We start from the raw sequence: 8,080 nt of genomic DNA on the forward strand, positions 1-8,080 counted from the left end.
GGTCTCCTTCAACCAAATTATAAAAAATAATAACGTGGATTGGTCCATACAACGCTTCTCACAAGTTACATAACTGATCAGTTCACTATTTTCATTGAATTTGGGTGTTTAATTTAATTTTACAGCATTTTTAGAAAAGAAAATTTAAGAATACTGAAAAAAGTGACAGAAATGCAGGGAAAAAACAGCAAACATCCCCAACAACAAAGAACAGAAGAAAAAAAATCTTGTCTTAAGGAGGTTTTAACTAAAAATGTTGTTCTTCTCTTTCCAATTCATTCAGATATAATTCACTCCATCCATCCATCCATCCATCAGTCCATTTGTCACTCATTTCACCCATCTCTCTTTCTGTCCTGCCACTCTTTCATTGCTCCACCCATCTGTTCGTCCATTGGTCCATCCATTGGGGGATCATCCTTGCACCTATCTTTCATCCTTCAGTCCATCCATTCACCTGTTCCATCTGTCCTTCCATCCGTCTTTTTATCTATCTATCCATTGATCAGCCCATCTATTCATCCGTCACCCACCCATCGTTCACCCTTTATTCTGTCATCCATCCATCCATCCATGATTCCATCATCCATACATTTGTGTGCCCATGTTTCTGTCCATCCTTATTTGTTCTTCATTTAATCTACACATCCATCCATCCATCCATCCATCACACCCCTCACGTACCATTCCGTTTGACCATTAACACTGGGAACCTCTCTCTCTCTCTCATATAGAAAGAGACAAGATGAAAGGGGGAAACTGTGGCAATTGTAGCCTGTAGGTGTGTGTGTGTGTGTGTGTGTGTGTGCGCGCGTGTTCATGCGTGCGTGTCTCTCTCTCCGTGTGCCTGATCGCGTGTCTTGCTGTGAGAAGTCAGGACAGCCAAAATCACCGTACACCCTTTTGAAAAGTCTTTATTTTGGTCAAATATCCGGCTGCACTGCAGCCTTCCTGTGTGTCTGGACACATACGCTCGAGCATTGCGTAAAAAAATAGAGAAGACGCCAAAACTCTTGCTGTAGCACACGGGCATACGCGGACCCTACACGCCTGGTGTGGACAGACAGATTGGATAACATGGGCGCCGATATAAAAATTGCTGTGCTACACTGCTATACGCAACGTTTACGCCTGCGGCATGTTCCCGGTGATCCCCAGTCTTTCTTCCAGGTTTGAACATGAGTAAGATACAATGACTTCAGACTCCACCTAGCACTTTGAGATTTCATTTGAAATGTAAAGGACATTATAAATAAAATGTATTATTATTATTATTACCTGGACGTGAGCCTCAACTTGCTACTTCTGATCCTCAATGTCCTTCAAAGATGTGTTACTCATACATTTGGTGAAGGACCCATTTTGATTTTTTTTTGTTTTTTTCAGATTCATAGAGGCACACATGCACAGCAATCCGGCCACCAGAATTGAAATAATAACTTCCCCGTGTTGTTTGACACAATGAAAGAATGTAAAACAAGCTTTTTGGGGAGGCAAAGTGAGCGCAACGTTTCCCCACATGCAGCCCCGTCAGATTAGATTAGGATTAGACTGAAGCAAACAGGATGTCATTCTGTGTTAATCTCCACTAAACTCAGTTTAGCTCTACCACAGCTGACAGCTGAGGCCCATTTGGTCTGAGAGATGGCCGGTCGCTGCTGACATTATCAACCTCGCCTCTCCATCCAAACACACACACACACACACACACACACACACACACACACATACATATATGCACACACATGTAGATACACACACACACACACAGTGTACAGAGCTGTGAAGGCCTGGAAGGAACATGGTGAAGCTGGCAGCCACCTGAGAGAGTTGATCCGCACAAATTCCTCCGTCAGCAACTTTCTCAGAGCTTTTTAGCCACTTTCCTCCTCTAATTCAGCTCCTCGTCACAGCCCCGGTTCATAGTGTTCCGCTCCAGACGTGTTGTGTGTTGGACGTCCCTGAGGTCTGAGGAGAAAAGCTACGCATGAGTCTCTCCAGGTGAGACGGGGGAGTGGAGGAGTGGGAGTGGGGCCGTATTGTGGGGCCGTATTTCTATCGACCTCCATATGTTACCCATATACCTCTCCTGTCTTCTCTCCTTCGTCCCTCTATGTTTGGTCCAACATCACCTCCACCCCCCCTCTTAGTCCAATGACAGAGGGGTCCTGACTGATTGACAGGTCGCTCATCAGGAGGGACGTGTTCAGCCTATTGAAATCTACTTATTATCAATTATTCACAGACGCACTTCTCTCACTCTCTCAGCCCTACAACAACGTGGCAGGTAGAGGCTGAACGAGTTACTCAGGGGCTCCGGTCGCCTGCACACAAACAAACAACACACTCCCACTCTACATGTACTCTCTTTGGCATCGTCCTTTCCTTAATCCAAAGATTACGCAGCGGACCATTGCGAATACATTGTTTCCTTTTCTGCTCTCATTTATTCCCATTAAACATCGATCTAAACAAAAATAGAAAGAGTAGGAAAAGATCATCGATTCATGAATGTATCGTGATTTTTTTGGCAACAATTTTTAAAATCGATTCTGCGATATACTTATAAAGACAGCGTTGTCCGGTATACAGACAGGCGTCGTCTTGGGAAAACAGTCGTGACCAGTTGAACAACGAACGCCGTGCTTGAGCCATGTTACTGGTTACACAGAGTTCATTGTACGACTGGTCATGGTTGTTTTCCCAACGTGCCTGTGTACCGAACGGTACTATCCTCATAAACTCTCTTTTTAATAAACTGTCTGTACACTCACAAAGTTCTCAATGCTTCGGTTTAAATGTAGGGACCCTCATTGTGCTACCGTGGAAGTGTGGTTCTATTTTGAGCCTTGTTGATAGTGATATAGAAATAGCGATTTCTTTTTACTTTTGCGTGCCCTGATGACTAGCGTTATAAGCTAATTAGGGGTTTGCGCTAAAACTGGTCACATTCAATTAGCATGAAAACATATCACAGAGAACGGTCGACTCCATACACATGTGGTATTATCCCCTAGGTTCATTTTACGCCGGTTGTGTCCTTTAAGAATCAAATCGGGACAAAAGCATATCATCCCAGCCCTGTAAAAAAGTGAGTAGCATGTTGGACGTTAAACTATGAATGAATAGGAGTAGCTGCAAGACATTAAGAAAGTCTGACTTTAAAAAATAGAAAACATAACAAAGAGATAACGTTCCCAGCTCCAAGCCTCCATCTCCTCTCATTACATCCCCACTGGGCTGAGAAAAGGATTTCCAGCTTTGTGTAGAAGGGAGGACATCTCCTGTTCCCTTTGATGCCTCTATTGAACACTTCTTGTTCTCCGAGGTGAGCTAAACGCCTCCTCTCTCCTCCTCCTTCCATCATTTCCTACCTCTTAGCTTCCTATTAACCCTTCCAAACCTGCCCCCAGTCCGCCAAAATCCGGGCCCTAGAGGAGACAGGCTGAAACGAATAAGGAGGCCGAGGAGGGTCAGCAGAAAGGCATGATGGGACTTATCATGAAGCACATATGGGAATTGTGGGGGATTTGAGCGGGAGCGTAGCGGACACAGGAATGGATCAGCCTGTGACATCATTAACCACAGGGAGCTTCCATCCGCTTGGATTTCTGGGATTTCTCTAAGCCAGACAGTGAAGGGTTGGGAGAGGCCGACCGGTCCGAGGAGGGAACGGTGATTGGCCGAAAAGCTGATATTGTGATTGAATTTGAAATTAAAAAATGAAAGTTGGAGACAGACATAGCGAGCCACAGACAGAGATAGAATTTTTTTTTTTTTCTTCTTTGTTCCATTTTTTTTCCCGCTCCACACTGTATCATTTAAAAAAAATGAATTTCAATATCACAAACAGACACAACACATACACACGATGTGAGTGTGCAACGCCGGCAGAGTTTGAGAGCGTCAGTGAGAGGTTTGTCTCTGTCAGCAGGTCTGGCTGCTTGATGGTCGCACTTTGTCGAGGTGTTGTTTTTTCTCCCTTCGTTAGACTCGGCGTTAATTACTAATCTCACGGTCCAGCGCAGGACACTTGTGCTAACGTTAACTCTCTCGCACTAATGAGGGGGAAACCAGACAAACAGAGGGGATTTACAGCACAACACAGGCACACTATTTCACTGTCACACTCACTAAAACAGACACACAAACACTCTGAAAAACAGGTAGACAGAAGCTTCGACAAAGATGAATGTGTACACTTCATACCAACTCATTTGTTGTGTGCGTACAAACAAAAATATACATACTGTATGTGTGCATATGCAAAGATAATTGGGTACAGATTCATGTTTTCTTTTTTTCTTTTTTGTCTTTTACTCAATTCTCACTTTCCCTTTGTGATTTTACAACTTGATTTACAAAGAAATGTTCTTTTTAGACTAGTATTACATGCACTAGCTCAACCACTCTTACATGTACACATGCAGTAAGAGAAAATTCTCCATGCTTGTTCCCACTGTACAGAGCGCACACACACACACACACACACACACAACACAAGCAGCAGCATGCTAAAATGCTAAACCAGCAAAATGTCTGCCCCATGCCAGATGCAGCATCACCCCCCCCTCACACACGCATATGTGCACACACACAAATACTTTTGTTCTTCTACACTTCTGAGAACCCTCGTTGAATGATAACGGATCTCATAGACTTGTTCTAACCGTGACCCTTGAACCAAGTCTTAACCTTCAAATGGCATTTTGAAAAAGTGAGGACCAGACAAAATGTGCTTTTTTTAAATAAATGAGCTCGCTGTCGGGCAGGGGGCAAAGGATCTGACTACACTTTCCAAAATATCCTCACTTTTCAAAAATTGCACACACGTCTTCATTTTCTAAAATTGTTTCAACTTTCCAAAAATTTTGTTTTAAACAACAACGACAACAAAAATGTTGCAAAATGTAGTCACCTTTTAAAAATAACCACACCTTCCAGATATTAGTCCACACTTCCTACTATTTTTTTCCAAAATCTCTTCACTTTCCAATGAGGCACTTTTTAAAAAGAGGTTTACACGTAGCCAGTCTGTCCTCACTTTCCAAAAATGTCTCACTTTGCAAAAATGTCCTTGACTCCCAGTAGATGTCCTTGGTCACCCAAAGGTCCTCACTCTCAAGGTCTAAAACTTAAATTGGTCCCCACAAAGACAGAAACACACACACACACACACACTCACACACACACAGACCTTCCTCATCCTGCCTCAGGTGCTGCCCCCTGAGGGACGCCACAATTAATGACCCTACTGATGAGTGCTGGTGGGGCAGGCTGCGTCCTCTGCGTGCTTCATGACCGAGGTGAGCTTTATGTGGTGTGGTGTGGTTGTGTGTGTGTGTGTGTGTGTGTGTGTGTGTGTGTGTGTGTGTGTGTGTGTGTGTGTGTGTGTGTGTAAGAGAGAGATCCGTAGTGCATAGGAGGAGCTGAGAAGAGGCTCTGAGGGTCCAAGTGATGTCATAGCACCCACAGTGGTCAGCTTTCTGGTTGCGTTGCCAAACTTCAGAGCTCGTTTCCCAGCACCAGGCAAAGGGTGTACAGAGAGGGCGGTGTGTGTGTGTTTTTGCTGAGGTGTGTGTGTGTTGTGTGTGTGTGTGTGTGGACGTATGTGTGTGTCGGAGGCAGACGCAGCATTTTAAAGTCAGGCTTCAGCACAAAGAGAGCTGCAATAGCTAACCATCAGCGCTTTAGCTGAAGGGTCCAGCTCTAGGGGGTGGGGGGGTGGGGGTGCTCCCTGCCCACCCCGCATCCCGCACTACCCCCCTGTGGCCCCGTAGCCTGGCCGGGTGATGAAGAAGAAGCTGTCGATAGGAAAACAGGCCACGCAGAGGTTCAAACAAACTGCTGTTAGAGACACAAACTAACAAGCCTCAGGCCAAGGCCTCTTCTTCATCTCTCTTCTTCTTGTTCTTCTTTTCTCTGGTCTTCAACTTGCTTTCTAGTTGCTCAAAGGGTCCTTTAATCACGCACGTCACGGATTCCACTTCTTCAGCACTTGTGGTTTGATTACACCTGTTTATGTGCTGGTGTGTTTGTTTGCTCAGCCACTCTGTGTTGTGTGGTGGTGTGTGTGTGTGTGTGTGTGTGTGTGTGTGTGTGTGTGTGTGTGTGTGTGTGTGTGTGTGTCATGACGCTGGTGTGTACTGTATGTGTGTGTTTTCTCTTAAACCAACCTGCTGACACCAGATCTGTCCGGTTCAGATACTGAGCACCGAGGGCATTTCTGAACTCCGAACTCTCCTCCATTTCTTCAAAGTTGACACTGACATAAGTGCTCACATTTACACTCCTTCATGTACACACACCGCCTCGCTATGTGTTTTAGCTGCAGGCTGGACTGACATTACACATCAGGGCAGAATCCGGATTTTCGCAAAAAAGAAACAAGCGACAAGCTGCTGGGTCAAACTCAGCTCATTTCACTTTGAGAATGTGGAGCCAGTAAGGACAGAATATCTGGTCTAATATGTGACAAATACATGAATACATACAACATGTTAAATCAGGATGACAATTTCTGATTCATCTCTAATCCTGCTGTGGGTATGCTTCCATCTTTGCTAAAACATTACAAAATATGTTCAGTTTATTACAACTTTGGTCATATGTTTGCGACTTAGGCCCTTTTATATATTAGCAATACTGGAACTGTACTCACCAACGTAACGGATCTAATCTGGGAACACAGCGACGTCACTAAAAGTCAAACAGGGTAAGAAAGACAACAGGTGATCTGACATTTTACAAATACAGTTCTGTTAAACTGTGGTGAGGTTCAGGATATCGGCAGCAGATATGGTTGGAGGATTAATACATGCAGATTATTATTTTAGTTAGTGTAGCCCTGCAGTTTTGATGTTATTTCTGATACCAGTCTGCCGTCTTTGGGGTTGCAACACATTCTTACTCCCAGCTCAAATACTGATCCTGGGTCGGGGACCCCTAGACGTCCCTTTTTGGAGCTATGGGAATGCCTTTGGCGTCCGATTCCAACGTGCAAGGAAAAAACATATAGATAGGGTCAGGTAAAGATTGTGGGTGGGTTTAAAAAATGTACATTTCAGAGACACGGGACACAAACCCCACAAACCCCACAACTTGGGAGAAAGTCCCCACAAACAGAACTCCCCCTCTCCACCACTGCCTTTCCGCAGATTTTGTCCAGTGCAATGAGAAATCCCAGAAAGGATTTTCCCCATAGGCCACTATTGTAAAAAAGACACCTGTAGAACTGCTGCCGTGACACCTCGAACTGTAATCAATGTTGACTATGACTCTTTCTATTCATAATTTTAAGAATGAATTAGTTCCTGGAAAAGAGAGGCTCAGAACCTCCCCTGAATAAATAAAGGTTGAATTAAAAAACATTGTCTTGGAGTCTTGGAGTCAGGCCAGAGAAGCACCAAGGATAACTTTCTGGTGGCTTGGCTCAGAAGTAAAGGGTTAGTGTCTAGAAGGACACATATTGTCCAACAAAAAAACGCAGAAATATGTCTTAAGGGGGCTTTCACACCTAGGACCTTTGGACTTTTCAGTTTGAAAACTAAGCTCATGGGGGGTCCCATGACATGGTGCTCTTTGGACGCTTTTATTTAGACCTTAGTGGTCCCCTTATACTGTATCTGAAGTCTCTTTTATATAGACCTTGTGGTCCCCTTATACTGTATTTGAAGTCTCTTTTATATAGACCTTAGTGGTCCCTAATACTGTATCTGAAGTTCTTTTATAGACCTTAGTGGTCCCTAATCTGTATCTGAAGTCTCTTTTATATGACCAGTGGTCCCCTAATCTGTAACTGAAGTCTCTTTATATAGACCTTAGTGGTCCCCATCTGTCTGAAGTCTCTTTTATAGACCTTAGTGGTCCCCTAATACTGTATCTGAAGTCTTTTTCCAAAATTCAGCCTTGGTGCAGAATTCCAGCACTACGAGCCAGTCCCACAATGAGCTTTCCTTAGTATGTGCCATTTCTGAGTGAATGTAGCTATTGAGGAAGAGAGTGGGAGGGGCAAGGTGGAGGCCCCTTATGACCTCATAAGGGGCAAGATTCCAGCTCAGCCCATCTGAGCTTTCATTTT

This window comes from Etheostoma spectabile, chromosome 9 (assembly GCF_008692095.1).
Source record: "Etheostoma spectabile isolate EspeVRDwgs_2016 chromosome 9, UIUC_Espe_1.0, whole genome shotgun sequence".
NCBI lineage: Eukaryota > Metazoa > Chordata > Actinopteri > Perciformes > Percidae > Etheostoma > Etheostoma spectabile.